Source organism: Chiloscyllium plagiosum, chromosome 6 (genome assembly GCF_004010195.1).
Source record: "Chiloscyllium plagiosum isolate BGI_BamShark_2017 chromosome 6, ASM401019v2, whole genome shotgun sequence".
Taxonomy (NCBI): domain Eukaryota; kingdom Metazoa; phylum Chordata; class Chondrichthyes; order Orectolobiformes; family Hemiscylliidae; genus Chiloscyllium; species Chiloscyllium plagiosum.
The window spans coordinates 6140574-6159031 of NC_057715.1; the positions used below are offsets into that span (position 1 = coordinate 6140574).

The window sequence follows — 18458 nt, forward strand, 5'->3', positions numbered from 1 at the left end:
GGGGAGGTGATGGTCTCATGGTATTTTCACTCGACTATTAATCCAGAGATCCAGGTAATATTCTATGGACCTTGGTGGGATTTGAATTTTCTTAAATTATGGAATTAAGAAGCTAATAATGAACATGAAACCACTGCTGATTGTCAGAAAAACTATTTGGTTCATTAATGTCCTTTAGGGAAGGAATTTGCCCTCCTTACATGGTCTAAACTAAATGTGACTCCAGACCCACAGTAATTTCATAACTCTTCACTTCCCTTTGACCATGAACATTTATGGAGAACAAATAATAGCCAGTGTGTGCCCGTATCCCATGAAGGAATTAAAAACAAACTGTGTGAAAAAACTTCCACGCCAAGTGTGGGATAATAAGTATACTTCATTTTTAGAAAATCATAAGACAGCTTCCTGAAGAAATCATTTAAATTTGGGAACAATGACTCTAAGAGTAAGAAAACACTTACAAAATACATGGTTAATTTCTGTCTGTGACAAATTGGTTGCTATATTGAGAGGTGTAGGGTCTGGAGAAGTTACAAAGCAGAAGAGCCAAATCTGATTGTAAAGTAAATGGAAGTAGAGGAAATAGCAACAAGTGCAAAACTGTTGTAATAGAAGCATAGGGCTCACATAGTGAGCTTCTGAACACTGATAGTAGAAAATGAAATGGTTACTTATGACTTTGCAAAACAAAATAGCATCTCAAGATATAGAGCAGCTGAAAACTATAGCTAACCAGTGTGAAATGAAGAATGGACACTTGTGGTACTAAAGATTTGGGTTTCACTCCAATTTTGGAACAAGGAATCCAAGACAGAAATCTCCTCCTGGAAATGTGGAGGCTACATTTATAATTTCAGGCATGAGAGATTTCTGTTTCATGTTTATGAATCATGATGTTTGTCTGAAAACTCTGTTGCCCCTCTTCTCTTGTTTAATCTGATGGCCTCCTTTGGTAAGGCATCTTGGTAGGCCAGGTGTCATCAACATCTTTAGAGAATAGCCCTTGTCGACGATGACTGATCTGTTGTTTCAGTTTGAATAAAAGGCAAAATAGATTCCATTGTAACAGAAATGATGTGCAAGCTAGTACAATGTACCTCAAAATCAGTAACAACATGAGAATGCTCCAGACTAAAGGTTGAAGTCAGCAGGCTCCAGTCAGACATGCTGGGAGTTTCTGATCTTGTTATCTGCCTTTTGCATGGAAACACTGCACTGAGTTAAAGCTGCCTCCGCCACCCACCACAGCCCCTTGCTAAAGAATGAATCGTATTCATATTACTCATTCCAGACCAGGCATATTATCAGAAGGCATTTGATCAGGCTTTTCATGACTGGCTTGTCAGAAGTATGAAGTGTGTGGGAGGAAATGTGGTTTCCTGGTTGGAAAGCTGGCTGCAGACCATGAAACCAAGATTTAAGAGAATTGGGTAATTGGGTATGTACAAAAATAGTGTATTTGTAACTTGAAAGTTGCAACTTCAAAGAATAGAAAAGTTCTGATAAGCAATAGTTTCTAAAAGTACAGATTGTCTTTGACCCCCATCCAATTACAACTTGCCAAAAGCTCCTGTTGAAAATATGCTTCAGTCTCATCAGTGTCACAGCAAGCAGAAGACAGTGTTTTGTTCTTGCAATGGGTCACCATGACATAATTAATTGAGGGATTAGGGCAAAGGTCTATTAATCTAAGGTTCATTCATGACATTGAATGTTCATTGATATACCAGGGCTAGCACATTTATCAGCTACAATGTGCAGTGCTGTGCTCACTTAAGTTTCTTCAACACCATTACAAAAACCAGTGATTATCATAGAGAAAGACCAGGGTGACAGATTTATGAGAGTGTGACACCTACAAGATCCTGCTCCAAGTAACATAAGACACCAGCATGTACTTATATCACCATTCCTCTATCTTTCAAACTGTAGAGCTTCCTCCTGGACAGCATAGTCAAAGGGAATAATTTGAGGACTGAACTGAAGTGTGCAATAACAAGCCTCACCAGTCCTATATTCAGCCATCTTCAATGGTTGGAAGATCCCTGCTGATCTTAACAGTAACATGAAAAATGAACAATCAGGAAACCAGACAATGGCCAGGGATTTTTATTTTGGCAGGGGACGAAGCGGTGGGGGAGGGATTGGATTGGGTGATGTTAGGTGACAGCGGCATTGGAATTGTTTAGTGTGCTGGCAGAATTTAGGTGGAGTACGTCACCAGTGTGCTACAGTGACCTCTGGTCAGCAGAAGTGTGATTCTACTGCACAAACCTGTGCACTGTGTCAAAAGTCAGATAGCCAGATGACTGCAAATCCAACTTGTTAATTCGAGTCCAGTTTAGAAAGAGAAGGGAGAAGCAGAATAGATGGTCCATGGTCAGGTAGGCGGGTACAACAAAAAGCGATTGTCAGGATGCTCAGTTGGAACAACTTTCAAATCTCCCTAAGAGAAGTTGTATTATCTTTCCTTTTAGCCCCAGATCACTTGATGCCCTACATTTTCACTACTGGTTCTATACATATGCATCCAATACTTAATTTCAGAAGTACCTTAATGCAAACAAAATCACATTCAAACATTCCAGAGACGTACAACCAAGTTGTTTTCCTCCTGCATATATACTGCTACATTAATGTCTGCTTCCATCTGTTTCTCTGGGTAAGCAGTGCAAAATATTTGCCATATACATTCTAATCTCATGCCAACTTTCCAGGACCACTGAGATGTGCAAGAATAATTTCACACCATTGCTTCTCAATGGGTTACCTATGACTTGCCTCTGTGACTGCCAGTTTCTGCTGTGAAGTAACATTACCCTTCCGCCACCCTCAATAATTTACCTCTGTACTTTTTGGCTTTTTAAAAGCAAAGTCATGTTCATGTGACATGGGCATCACTAGCTAGGCCAGCATTTATTGCCCATCCCTGATAGCCCTGGAGAAGGTGGCAGTGAGCTCGCTTTTTGAATTGCTGCTGTCCTTGGGATACAGGGTTTCCTCAGGGTGCTAAGGGAAAGGGAGTTCCAGAATTTTGACCCAGCTACAGTGAATAAATGGTAATATAGTTATAAGTCAGAATGCTGCATAACTTGGAGAGAAATTTGCAGTTGGTGGCATTCCCTGAATCTGCTGTATTGTCTTTCTAGATGGAGGTCACTTGTTTGGAAAGCCCTGCTGGAGGAGACTAGACATATTACTACTGTGTATTTTGCAGATGATACACACTGCTGCAACTGGACATCAGTAGTGAAGGGAGTGAATGTTGATGGCTCTGGATGGGGTGCAAATTAAGAAGGCTGGCACCGTCCAGGACAAAAATGCCTTCTGCTGAATTTTTGGAGCAGCACTCATCTGGTCAAAAGGTTAATCCATCATACTAGTAACTTATGCTCTGCAGATGAGGCAGCATCAGGTGTATTAATGTCCTCAGGAGTCCTAACTTCAGATATGGTTTTGTAGCCACAGTTTTGTAAGGCTGGTCCATTTCAGTTTCTCATCCCCAATAACCCCAAGGATAGGTGAAGAATTCAGTGATGATAATGCCATTGAAAGTCAAGGGTGATGGATGGGTTGTCTCTTGATGGTCATTGCCTGGTATTAATGATGAAAATGTCACTTGCCACTTGTCAGTCCAAGCCTGGATGTGGTTCAGGTCTTGTTGCATATGGTCAGTGAGTACTTTAGTATCTGAGGACTCAGAAATGGTGCTGAAGATTGTACAATCCTCACTTATGACCTTATGATGCAGGAAAGGTCATTGATAAAACAGTTAAAGAGAACTGAGCCAAGGACACTACCCTGGGCAACTCCTGTAGAGATATCCCAAGAGTGAGATGATTCACATCAAATCACCACAACTCTCATTTTTGTGTTACTTATGATTTGAAACAAAGTAGAATTTTCCACCTGAGCCCCATTGGTTCCAGTTTTGGTAGGGATTCCTTGATGCCATATTCTGTCAAACGCTATCTCGATGTCAAGGCAAGTTGCTCTCGCTCACCTCTGGAATATAGCTGTTCATCCATGTTGGGATCAAGACTGTCATGAAGTCAGGAGATGAGTGGTCCTGGCAATGCCAAAAATGAGCACCAATGAGCTGACTATTCCTTTCTATAGCACTTCAGATGACCTTTCCATCACTTCACTTAACCAGTGCCTTGTCTAATTCTGAGTCGCCCTATTTGATTTCCCTTGAGTTGATGTGTCTGGTGCTGGTGTTTGTAAGATCTGCAGTGCATGATGGGTATTTGTGCCGTAGGCCTGCTTCTTGCTCCTCTCTGTGGCCAGATTCCTCATCTTGGGTGGGCCCTACACGAAGAGAAAGGGAACACAGGTGAATAGATCGTATGCAGCCCATAGCTCTGCAGACATAAACAAGGTCAAGATGAAGCTGTGAAACAGGTCGGCAAATATGTCTGCTGGTTAGTTACTAACTAAGTGTTAAGTGTTACCAGAAAGACAGAATTGAGATAACACCTACCTTACAGGGTTGGCATGAAGTCACTTGGTTTTCCCTCACCCACTCCTACAGCTTTCTCCTACAAAAATAGAGCAAATAGATGCTTTCAGCATTAGAATTTAGGAAGGGGTGTTAGTCTCTACTAAGTCAATAAATTAACCTAGAGTAAAAGAAATGGAAAACATGCAAGATGTTTCAGGAACATTCATCAATCATACAATAATTATGCAAAGGAAAGGATACCTAAATTCTCACCTGATGTCAATCTGGAGCTGCAACTTTTCTCAGAATAGTGTTATAGTGATACGATGTCAGGGGCAGTGTTAGGGTCAGTGCTGGTGCTATGTATTATTGTCCTAGTATCATGCTAAGGTTAGATTGTATGACATTTTCAGACTACATTTCTTCCCATTCAGTGTTTGCACCTTATAATCCCAACAGAGATTTTCTCCTAGTGCTTGAGAAAGTTTGTACTTGAATACACACAATGCTTCATTCTTCCTGTTACTCTGTATGACTGCTGAGGATCTCACAAAAAAATGGCAGTGACCAAGTATCATCTCTTAGAACACAATTTCTAGGCTTTCCTTGGTGAAAACGATATTAATTCTTCCAGTTCCTCAAAATGTCCATCACATAACTGCTGGACTACATCAGAAACAAAGTAATGCTTCATACTTTTAGCGTGGTTGCACTTCCTTCTCCCTTCCAGGGTGAGGCAGGGAGTTTGTCAAGGAGATTATATCAAACGCTTCTCAAGAATTTGGAAATCCATCAACTAGCATTGGTAGAGCTGAGAATATTACATGCAAAGTTTTGGCTCATTTGCTCAATTATCCCAACAGAACCAAACTGACTTTAAAAATAAGAGCATTCACACGTCCGAACAAAATAATGGCAACTCCAAAATATTAATAGAAATATTAGAATAGAGCAACAGCAGCTGCTGTAAATGAGCATTAATGTCTGAACAGTTCAGCATTACCTCCAAAATAACTGCATTGACAAGCAAAGAGAGAAAAACCAATGCAAGAATAGAGACCTTCACATGCCAACAAAATATATCCTGTGGAGTTAACAGAATTCTCGCATCATTGGAGCAAAACCAACTCTTGGACTAAGAGTACTCATGGAGAAACAGAGCAATGACAGCTGTGGAATATTTCACAGAGCAGTATCTATTCCAAAATATGATGTGGAGGTGCCGGTGGTGGACTGAAATGGACAAAGTTAAAAATCACACAACACTAGGTTATAGTCCAACTGGTTTATTTGAAAGTACTGGCTTTTGGAGTGCTGCTCCGAAAGCTACCTGATTAAGAAGCAACGCTCCAAAAGCTAGTGCTTCCAAATAAACATGTTGGACTATAACCTGGTGTTGTGCAATTTTTAACCTTATTCCAAAATATTACAACAATTATATTGAGGGATACTTCCTTCACACACACAATTGTACAGAGGAACGCCAACTCAAAATTAATAGCACACCCAAACAAAGAGTTACAACTTCAGAATAACAGCACTGAAAGGCAAACAGAATAATACCAACTCCAAAGTAATGTACACGACTGACCACAGCAACATGAATTAGCTTCAGAATACTGTATATAGTCATATGAAAGTTAAATTTTTAAGAGCAAAACTTTGGACCAAAGTTGAGAGTTTGATTTTCTCATGGGTAATGTTTTTGAGGAGTTGATGTGCATACTCGATTTGAGCTCAAACAGACAATAATACAGTGGAAGAAAGTTAAAAGCAATGACAATAAAAGAACTCATATTACTTTTCCAACATACATTTACCTAATGACATTACAAGCTCTGTACTTTTATTGAACACAAATAAATATATAGCATGTTGACCACAACACTTCATGTTGAAATCTTTCAAAATCATTCTGATCACCTTTTATAGCATTTCATTCCAATAGATTGGTTGTATAACATCAAGTCAATTTTAAATTGTATTTATGTATCACATCATCATCAGTAGAAACATAATGTAGTCATTATAATTTCAACCTTTGTAATACTGGCTGCACTTAAAATGCCACAGTTTTGGATTGCAGGTATATACTAGTATTTTTGATTGACTGAAATATTAACGTATAAATTGATGGAGAGAAAATCTAAAGATTCATGCATGAACCTTCAGAGTAATGCAGTAATTAAAAGACAGTGTATGATTCCTGCCCATTTTTACATAAAATAAAGGAGAATTTCTATTTTATAAGTCAGTCATGAAGTCAACTTTTACACAAGCATATAAAATAGCTGCATATACAGAACAAAGCAAAACAAATTCCAGAATCACATTGTTCACAACTCAATCTGATAACCCAGACTCAATGACAACTGATAACCTAGATTCAATAACAACCTGATAACCCAGACTCAATAACAACCTGATAATCCAGACTCAATAACAACCTGATAACCCAGACTCAATGACAACTGATAACCCAGACTCAATAACAACTGATAACCTAGATTCAATAACAACCTGATAACCCAGACTCAATAACAACCTGATAATCCAGACTCAATAACAAGCTGATAACCAGACTCAATAACAACTGATAACCTAGATTCAATAACAAGCTGATAACTCAGATTCAATAACAAGCTGATAACCCAGACTCAATAACAACTGATAACCTAGATTCAATAACAAGCTGATAACTCAGATTCAATAACAAGCTGATGACCCAGACTCAATAACAACTGATAACCTAGATTCAATAACAAGCTGATAACACAGATTCAATAACAAGCTGATGACCCAGACTCAATAACAACTGATAACCTAGATTCAATAACAAGCTGATAACACAGATTCAATAACAAGCTGATGACCCAGATTCAATAACAACCTGCTAAACCAGGTTCAATAACAACCTGATAACTCAAATTCAATAACAACCTGATAACCCAGACTCAATAACAACTGATAACCCAGACTCAATAACAACTGATAACCCAGACTCAATAACAAGCTGATAACTCAGATTCAGTAACAACTGATGATCCAGATTCAGCAAAAGCTTGATGACCCAGATTCAATAACAACCTGCTAAACCAGGTTCAATAACAACCTGATAACTCAAATTCAATAGCAACCTGATAACCCAGACTCAATAACAACTGATAACCCAGACTCAATAACAAGCTGATAACTCAGATTCAATAACAACCTGTTAAACCAGGTTCAATATCAACCTGATGACTCAGATTCAATAACTACTGATGACCCAGATTCAATAACAACCTGATGACCCAGATTCAATAATAACTGATGACCCAGATGCAGCAACAGCTGATGTAGTCGTGGCCGAGTGGTTAAGGCAAGGGGTTAGAAATCCATTGGGGTTACCCAGTGTAGGGTCGAATCCTGCTGACTACGTTATGTGCAGCGTTTCATGGGCAGCACGATGGCTCAATGGGCGGCACGGTGGCTCAGTGGTTAGCACTGCAGCCTCATAGCACCAGGGTTCACAGGTTCAATTCCAGCCTCGGGCGACTGTCTGTGTGGAGTTTGCAAATCCTCCCTGTGTCTGCATGGGTTTCCTCCGGGTGCTCCGGTTTCCTCCCACAGTCCAAAGATGTGCAGGTCAGGTGAATTGGCCATGCTAAATTGCCCGTAGAGTTAGGTGCATTAGTCAGAGGGGGGTGGGTCTGGGGGGTTTACTCTTCAGTGGGTCGGTGTGGACTTGTTAGGCCGAAGGGCCTGTTTCCACACTGTAGGTATTCTAATCTAATCTAATCTAACTGATGACCCAGATTCAATAACAACTGATAACCTAGATTCAATAACAACCTGCTAAACCAGGTTCTATAACAACATGATGACCAGATTCAATTAACAACCTGATAACCCAGGCTCAATAATAACTGATGACCCAGATTCAATACCAACTGATGATCCACATCAAGCAACAACTGATAACCCAGATTCAATAACAATTGATGACCCAGATTCAATAATAACTGATGACTCAGATTCAATAACAACCTGATAACCCAGATTCAACAATAACTGATGACCCAGATACAGCAACAGCTGATGTAGTTGTGGCCGAGTGGTTAAGGCGAGGGGTTAGAAATCCATTGGGGTTATCCAGTGTAGGGTCGAATCGTGCCGACTATGTTGCGTGCTGCGTTTCATGGGCAGCACGGTGGCTCAGTGGGTGGCACGGTGGCTCAGTGGTTAGCACTGCAGCCTCATAGCACCAGGGTTCACAGGTTCAATTCCAGGCTCGGGCGACTGTCTATGTGGAGTTTGCAAATTCTCCCTGTGTCTGCAAGGGTTTCCTCCGGGTGCTCCGGTTTCCTCCCACAATCCAAAGATGTGCAGGTCAGGTGAATTGGCCATGCTAAATTGCCCGTAGTGTTAGGTGCATTAGTCAGAGGGGGGTGGGTCTGGGTGGGTTACTCTTCAGAGAGTCGGTGTGGACCATTGTTGGGCAGAAGAGCCTGTTTTCACACTGTAGGTAATCTAATCTAATCTAATCAAATCTAACTAATGACCCAGATTCAATAACAACCTGATGACCCAGATTCAATAACAACCTGTTAACCGAAATTCAATAACAACTGTTGACCCAGATTCTGTAACAACCTGATAACCCAGACTCGCTAACAACCTTATGACCCAGATTCAATAACAACTTATAACCCAGATTCAATAACAGTCTAATGACCCAGATTCAATAACAACTGATAACCTAGACTCAATAACAACCTGATGACCCAGATTCAATAATAACTGATGATCCAGATTCAGCAACAGTTGATGTAGTCGTTGCCGAGTGATTAAGGTGATGGGTTAGAAATCCATTGGGGTTACCCAGTGCAGGGTCGAATCATGCTGACTGTGTTGCGTGCTGCGTTTCATGGGCAGCACGGTGGCTCAGTGGGTGGCACGGTGGCTCAGTGGTTAGCACTGCAGCCTCATAGCACCAGGGTTCACAGGTTCAATTCCAGCCTCGGGCGACTGTCTATGTGGAGTTTGCAAATCCTCCCTGTGTCTGCATGGGTTTCCTCCGGGTGCTCCGGTTTCCTTCCAAAGATGTGCAGGCCAGGTGAATTGGCCATGCTAAATTGCCCGTAGTGTTAGGTGCATTAGTCAGAGGGGGTTGGGTCTGGGTGGGTTTCTCTTCAGAGTCGGTGTGGACTTGTTGGGCCGAAGAGCCTGTTTCCACACTGTAGATAATCTAATCAAATCTATCTGATGACCCAGAGTCAATAACAACTGATGACCCAGATTCAATAACAACCTGTTAACCGAGATTCAATAACAACTGTTGACCCAGATTCTGTAACAACCTGATAACCCAGACTCGCTAACAACCTGATATCTCAGACTCAATAACAACCTGATATCTCAGATTCAATAACAACCTGATATCTCAGACTCAATAACAACCTGATATCTCAGATTCAATAACAACTGATGATCCAGATTCAACAACTGACAACCCAGATTCAATAACAACCTGATAACCCAGACTCAGTAACAACTGATGATTCAGACTCAATAACAACCTGTTGACCAAGATTCTGTAACAACCTGATAACCCAGATTCAATAACAACCTGATATCTCAGACTCAGTAACAACTGATGATTCAGACTCAATAACAACCTGTTGACCAAGATTCTGTAACAACCTGATAACCTAGACTCAATAACAACCTGATAACCTCGACTCAATAACAACCTGATAACCCAGACTCAATAATAACCTGATAACCCAGATTCTGTAACAACCTGATAACCCAGACTCAAAAACAACCTGATATCTCAGACTCAATAACAACCTGATATCTCAGATTCAATAACAACTGATGACCCAGATTCAATAACAAATGATAACCCAGATTCAATAACAACAAACAGAGGAATCAAACAAAACCAAAAGCAATACAACCGTTTTCACAACCAAGCAGCAACTCCAACTCCAACAGAACCATGTTCTCTCTCCAGCAAAACAACACATACTCCTGATTAAATTCATTTCAAACCAACAGCAGAATGATGGTATTCACTCCTTCATGGAAAGGAATCAAATCCTTAACTTTGAACGAAACAAATCTCTACAAACTCACGGATATCAACACACAACCCTTATGTGCAAATCATACAGGATGCATGGAAACAAAGCAAGCTCAGCACATGAGGGAGAAGTAAGTAAGGAAAGATGAGGATGCTTGTGCAGAACATAAATTCCAGAATGTTCTGCTGCAGTCTGATTCTGCTCTGTTTATTTTATGCAATCCAATACAACCCCAGAAAAACTCCAGAATAACACAAATGTTCAACAGAGTAATAGGTCCTGCTGCAAAATAATATTCATGTTGAAATAGCAGTATCAATTCCATAATAACATTCACAACTGAACATAGAATCACCTACTCCAGAATATGAAGATTCACACTTAGACAGTGCTTAATCTAGTGTCGAATCACACATACAACCCCAAACAGACCAGCAACTCCAAAATAACAGGACACCTGAATATCACAACATCACATTCAAAATGGAAGTGTTCAGTTAAAAGGAGTAAAGCACAAGTCAACATAATATCACTCACAAACAAAGCAACATCTACTTTGGTGTAATCTATATAACCAAAGAGTGCACAATGAACTCCAGCATAACACTCTGATGACACCAAATCAACTTCAGAATTCTGAACATCACAAAAGCAACTAAACAAAAAATATAGAATCCTTTCAGTGTGGAAGCAGGCCACTCAGCCCATCAAGACCACACTGACCCTCCTAACAGCATCCCACGCAAACCCACATCGCCTATCATATCCCAGACTAATCCACCTAGTCTGTATATCACTCGACTCTATGGGGCAGTTTACCATGGTGTTTTAAAAAATTCTCAAGGTCAAGGACCAGGCTCGCAGGAAAGTAGTCTGACACAGAACAAACAGCCAAGAGGCGAGTCTGCTAGAATATAAGTGTTTTATTCCCCGCAGCGTCGCCACAACCAGGTCTCGTACTTACAACGGGTCTGGTTTATACTCACTCTACGTGTTACCGGAACTGGGAGCCGTCAGTTCTCGTAGAGCGGTTGCCAACAACCCACGCTCGGCGGTTAAACGCAACCCCGGAGCAGACTCACCGAACTGGAGACTTTTCCAGCTGATATACTCTTTTCCAGATATAAACATTCATGTGAACAGCAGAGCAAGGCTAAAAAACACATTCCATTCTGGTTACATACAGATAAGAAGATTCACACGGGGAGGTGTGTAATAAGATTCACACGGGACTAAGCAACACCTCCATTCCGGTTAGATTCACACATGTATTGGGACATAATTTTTAACCGTTTCACCACACATGGCCAATTTACCTAACCTACACACATTTGGACTGTGGGAGGAGGCCACAGCACTAGAAAGGAACTCATGCGGACCAGAGGAGAATGTGCAAACTCCACGCAGGCCAGTGCCCCTGGCTGGAATTGAACACGGCTCCCTCGCACTGTAAGGCAGCAGTGCTAACCACTGAGCCACTTTGCTGCACATTCAATTGTACAATGTACACACACATATCCCTGAAAAAACACACACACAATGCGCTCCAGAACAAAAGCACTTTGCAAGAAAAGGCTAATCGTGACTCCAGAATAATAATATCAAACTTAATTTGAACACCAAATCAAAAACAATCACAGTTCATATAAAATCCTGGAAAAGACCACGTGAACCTGAGTGGAGAGCCAGCAACCTCCAGAAATGCACTTTCACACCTATAAACACAGCATAAACCCCAGAACAAAAATTACCAACAATGGAATAATGCAGACAATCAAACTGGGGCACACCTCTCCTGGAATAATTAACATTCTCAAACAGAACACATACTTCAGAATAATTCACACAGTCAAACAAACCTACACCTGTCTATTGCAGTATAATCAACATAATCACAGGGAGCAACACTTCAGACTAATTGTATTGCCACCCTGGCAGAGCAATTTCTACTCCACATAACGCCAGTCACTGAAGCAGAGGTACACTGACCACTAAACATAGGATGATTCTACCAGATCAATAATAACTTCCAAAATAAAAACCTAAAGATTTGTGCATGTTGGTAATGGAACAGCACTAAGTCCGCAACAACATGGAATTCAATGTTATAAAATGCACATCAAAATAGTACCAAACAGAAGTGTTTTTAAATAATACAGATAAGTGAACAAAGCTTTTTAGTGTTGAATAATAAATAACACCAAAGAGAACATCACCACCTCTAGGATAACAGCAATCCCAATCTAAGTGCAACTTTGGAATAAAACTCTCTTTCTCTCTCACACACTGCACAACAATGGTTTCAAAATATTAGAGCCACACTGACAGCACATACAGCCAAGCCCAGGAACGTTTTCACCCAATTAGGTCCAACAGCAACCCCACAAAAAATGCTCACACTCTGAGGAACAAAACATCTCAGAATGAAAGGACAGACATGCAACCAGAGTAGCAGGATGCACGAGAATACAGAGTAACACTCGCTCCAGAATAAAAGCATTCAGAGCTGGAACAGTGAATCAACAACTCCAGAATAATGCTCACATTCAAATAAATCAGCAATGTCTCCTCCAGATGAAGTGCCCCCATATATCCAAGAGCTGATTCATCAATGACCTTCCCTCTTTCATAAGGTGAGATTCAGGAATGTTCGCTGAAGGCTGGCACAATCTTCAGCACTGTTTGTGACTCCTCAGATGCTGAAGCAATCCATGTTCAAATGCAGCAAGACAATATTCAGACTTGGACAGAAAAGAGACAAGGAACATTCACACCATGTGAATGCCAGGTAATGACAATCTCTAATAAGGATTAATCATTGCCCTGGACACTCAATGGTGTTACCATCGCTGAATTCCCTACTATTAGCATTCCAGGGGTTGCCATTGACCAAAAACTCAACTGGACCCACTGAGTAAACACAGTGACTGCAACAGGGTTGAGAAATATTGTGTAAATATTCCACCTTCTGATTTCCCAAAGCCTGTCCACCATCTACAAGGCACAAGTGAGGATTGTGATGGAACACTCCCCAGTTGCCTGGATCAGTGCAGTCCCAACAACTTTGAAGAAGCTTGACACCATCCAGGACAAAACAGCTCGCTTCATTGGCACCACATCCAGAAACATCCACTCCCTTTACCCCTGATGCACAGTAGCAGCAGAGTGGATCACCTTTAACATGCACAGAAATTGACCAAAGATCATTAGACATCACCTTCCAAGCCTTCAATCTCTTTCACTTAGAAGGACAAAGAGGACACCCAACCCCTGCAAATTCTCCTCCAAGCCACTCACCTTCCTGAATTGTAAATATATCACTGTTTCTTCACTGTCACTGTGTCAAAATCCTGGAATTCCCAAAGGGCATTGTGAGTCTATCGTGTTTCAAGAAGGAAGCTCACTGTCACCTTCTCAATGGCAACCAGGGAAAGGTAATATGTGCTGGCCCAGTCAGCAATGCCCACATCCCACAGGAAGATAAAAAAAACTTACTTCATGCACATAACAAGGCAATGAAATTACAGATTAGCTCACAGCCAAATACAGCAACATCTATTCCAGATCAGTATCATTCATGTTTGAACAGAGAAACTCCACAAAAAAAGAACACACATTGACAAGGCAAATAGAATAAAAAGACTTGAGAATAGAACACACATTGCAGGCAGGAATGATAGCATGTGCACCCCGCAGAGAGCAATTTTAATTCACTCAATCAACTGACAATACTGAGAGGAATTCAAAAGTAACACCGTGCATCAAACATAACAGCACTAACTTCCCAATTACAGATTTCATACAAACTAAATTAAAAACACCAACTCTAGGAAAATAGCCTGCACATCAGAAGTTCAACAAATTCCAGGGTAACAATACATCTAAATGGAGCAACGACTTCAGAATTCCACCGTGCCCATTCAAACAAAACAACAGCCATACCCAGGTAACAATAATGAGAACTGTCTCTTATCTCGTACATTTAAAAGAGGAATATGCTCCAGGAGTGGAGTAACAAGAGTGAAATCAATACAAACATTTGATATTTTTGCCATAGAATTAGAAATTAGGACAAAAGTTCAAAAACCTGAACAAAGAGTCAGGTTTTAAGGTACACCTTAAAAGACGAGATCAAGGTAGAAAGGTTTAGCGAAGGGATTGCAGAATCAGGCAAAGGCAGCTGAAAGCATGCCTGTCAGTAATGAAGTGACTAAAATCAAGATTGTACCAAACGTTAGAGTTGGGAGAGGGAATACACATTGAAGGCTTTTGTGGCTGAAAGAGGTTGCAGAGATAAACAGGAGTAAAAAAACTTAGAAGTTTTGACATGCTCATGTTTTACGAACATGTTGCTAAATGGGAACTATATAAATACATTATTAACAGTAATCAATATATTAGTATAAATATAAACGAGAAATGAACACATTTCTGCAAATTATAATGTTGTTTAGAGGTTTATCTTTCCTGCCAATGGACCCTGAATCATTTCTACAACTGGAAAAGTCTTGACAAAGTCATTAAAAATGCAAACCAACTTTTTGGATGTTTACTTGGCAAGTTATCAAAATGCACATGACACTTTCTGTGGTTCATGGCTGCACTTTGCCAACTGACTAAAAGACTGATTTCAGGATGCTATTTGCAGACCTTTACTAACAGCAAAATTGAAATCTTCAAAACAGATGTGAAAAGATCTCACTAGGATGGTATGTTGGTGAGTTATCCCCAAATTAATAGATTAAAATTCAGAATCTGTTTATGCAGACAATAAGGGCTTATGCCCGAAACGTCGATTCTCCTGTTCCTTGGATGCTGCCTGACCTGCTGCGCTTTTCCAGCAACACATTTTCAGCTCTGATCTCCAGCATCTGCAGCCCTCACTTTCTCTCAATGGAAAGAGATGCTCTGGTTACACAACAGAAGCACAAAAATGAAAATTTGGAATAAGTCAAGATATAGGCAGCACAGTATTTTGTACAAACAGTGGAAGATGGCATTCCAGCTGGGAAAGCACTGGAATAATCAAGCCTTGAGCTGACAAAGGCACGGATGGGTCTTTCAATGGCAGATGAATTGGGATAGAGTGAAAGCTGGATGGTATTATGTTGGTAAAGTAGGCAATCTTGACAGTTCAGGTATGTGGTTGGAAATTTAGTTTATGGTCAACACCACACAAATGTTTGGGAAATGTTTTGCTCATATTATGACAAAGATTGTAAAAGACATCAAACAATTAGAGATTTTGGTGGAAATCAAAGACATGGGCTGCAGTCTTCAAAATATTTTGCTGAAAGATACTTCGGTTCATCACCCACTGAATGTTAAACAAGGAGTGTTGGAAATCAGAGGCCATGGAGTGAACCAAAAACTGGTGGTGAAATACTGAGTGTTATTGGCCTATATGTGGAACCTCAGGTTGTAGTTATGGATTATGTCATTGAGAGACAATGTGGGGATAGGAAATGGTTGGTTGAGAGAAAGCAAAGATAGATCACTGGGATATTCCACGGATACAGAAAAAGAGAAGTCATTGCAGCTGATTCCCAAACTATGATTAAACAAATAAAGATTCATATACACTAACACAGCTCCTCCTAACTACCTTTGTATGTTTGGTTGAGCTGGAAATCAGATTGGAAAGATCTAAGCATAGAATTGTCAAAAACATGAGTGTGGACATCAAACAAATAGCATGTTCAAGAAATGGAGAGGACAAGAAATGAAAGTTGGAAATGTGGTAGTATTTCACAGATGCAGAGAGGTCAAAACCAGGTTTTCTGATCAGGCGCTATGATGATAGGAAAAGAATGTGCACCTGTAGAGCAGGAACCAGTCAACAAGAATGAGCTGACATGGAACCCATGTAGTCAATTGTTTTGTTTGGAATATGGTTGAGGGAGCAAAAGGTAAACATAATAGACAAGTTAAAGTTGGAGAGAGCATTACAGAAGATGGGATAACATTTAGAGGAAAATGCAAGATCAGGACAGTTGCAGTGGGAACATCTTTGAAATATTTATTCTGGTGGACTAAGGAAAGGGAGGAAGCAGACATAACCAATGAAATAGATGAATTTATCCTTGTGACAAAAAAGTTCATGAGCTCCTAATGTTTATAATTTGAGTTGAGGATGATAGAGGCAGGGGAGAGTGATCCAAGAAGATGGTTTGTGGTGGAAATAAGGAGGTAAGGGTTATATTTGCATTCTTGATAAACTTTGAATAGAGAGCAATTTTAGTGATGGAGAGCAAATTCTGATAATGCTTTAATTAGTCTAAGCAGGTCTGGAAATGGATCATTAAACCAGATGTTCACCAACGATGTGCAAACCTATTTCCATTGGACTTAAGAGAGTAGAACTGGGGATACATCACAGGTTAATTGGGAGGCGAGAGAGGAATAGTCCCAATGGAGACTAGCTTATCATAGGTCATTCAAACAGTGTGATTTGAAAAAAAATTAGTAGCTGTAAAATTATCATGTTGGATTGCAGTCCAAATATTGAATATTTGGGAATTTGAAAGTGCAGTGACTTGAGGAAGAGGTTTTCATGGGATGCTAAGAAATAAGGACAAGAGGAGGAGTGCAGTGAAACAAAATGATCAGGGATTGTCAGCTAATGAAAATATATTTCAGTGAAAACAAGGGGACTGGTTAGATCATTTGGTTGGATGGCTGGTTTGTGATGCAGACTGACACCAACAGCATTGGTTCTACTCTTGTACCAGCTGAGGTTAGCAATTCGGATTGTTCTTCTCAACCTCTCTTCTCGTCTGAGGTGTGGTGACCCTCAAGGTTAAACTACTTCCTGTCATCCCTGTCTCTCATGAGAGAGCAGCCTTATGGTCTGGTCAGACTGTGGTGAATTTACTTTTACTTCAGTGAAAACCTCATGTTACATTTAAATGAACAGTTCAGTGCAAAGACATTAAATAAGAAGCATGACTACTATTTCAAGGCAATAAACTCAAAGAAGGAAATGTTACCGGAGGGGTTGGGAAATAGATGATGTTGTAGTTTAGAGAAGAGAGCAAGATGACACGATGACCACTTTGAGGAGGGGAAGTTGTAGAAGGTACTGGCAATGAGACTTCATTGAAAGGAAAGCTCCCGCCCCTTAGCCATATTGTTATGATTGGAATGGCAATATAATCATTTTGACCGAGTTCCTGCATTATGTGAGTTTTATCCATTAGTAAATGTACATAGTTCAGGGAGTAGAAAGGACCAGTGTAGCCAATCTACTGGAAGGGTTCACAGGATCAGAACTGACAGTAGTGAGAGGATTATGAAGGAGGTTGCCAAGATTTGCTCACAACAGGAGAGAACGGCATAAAAAAGATCGGGCAATTGGGCTGGTTCTCTTGGTGATCCTTTCAGAGAAGGTCCAGAGGTGCATAGATGGAACTTGCAGGATTATTAAAGTTTGAATTAATCGAGTGTGAATCACACGAGAATAGAGGAGGCGATAACTGTGGAAGAACTTTATGATGGTAGGCTACTCAAGGAGAGTGAAAAGAAGGGAATTGTAATGATGGAGCAGGGAGTCAAAATGGGCAGATGTTATAGGGTCAGGTTTGGATCAGTTCCAAAGTGCACACATAAATTAAATAATTTGTAGCCAGGATATATGCTAGATCAAGATAACATGACATTTGAAATATGTTTTCAAAGCGAGGTGAAAACACGTGAATTAAAACAAGATTTAAAATCAGAAGTTTTCAGAAAACATTTCCAAAATAAAATAAATACTTTCTGCATTAAAGATGGCTGTTGGTGAAGCCAAAAATTCCACTGATGTGCACAAACAAATTCCTCAGGGATCAGGGTGGTTAGGTCTAACAGCTGAAATAACAGTATGCTACTTCTGCAACTGTTCAATCAGAAGATTAAAATTTTGTTCAAATCACTGGTTGAATTGTGAAAATGAATCTCCT

The 18458-nt window shown here is 40.3% G+C and overlaps 1 protein-coding gene across 3 annotated transcripts in view; it reads right to left on the minus strand.

The window, feature by feature from the left end:
• Positions 1-18458, minus strand: part of LOC122550442 (transmembrane protein FAM155A-like) — a 521930-nt gene that overhangs the window by 106393 nt on the left and 397079 nt on the right. Inside the window, exons 3-4 of one of the 3 annotated variants that reach the window (XR_006311855.1) lie at positions 4487-4544; positions 4007-4314 (exon numbers count right to left, since the gene is read on the minus strand). The exons of the other annotated variants lie outside the window; for them this stretch is intronic. The gene's annotated coding sequence lies outside the window, so the exon portion shown is untranslated. The remainder of the gene's footprint in view (positions 1-4006; positions 4315-4486; positions 4545-18458) is intronic. 3 annotated transcript variants of the gene reach the window in all.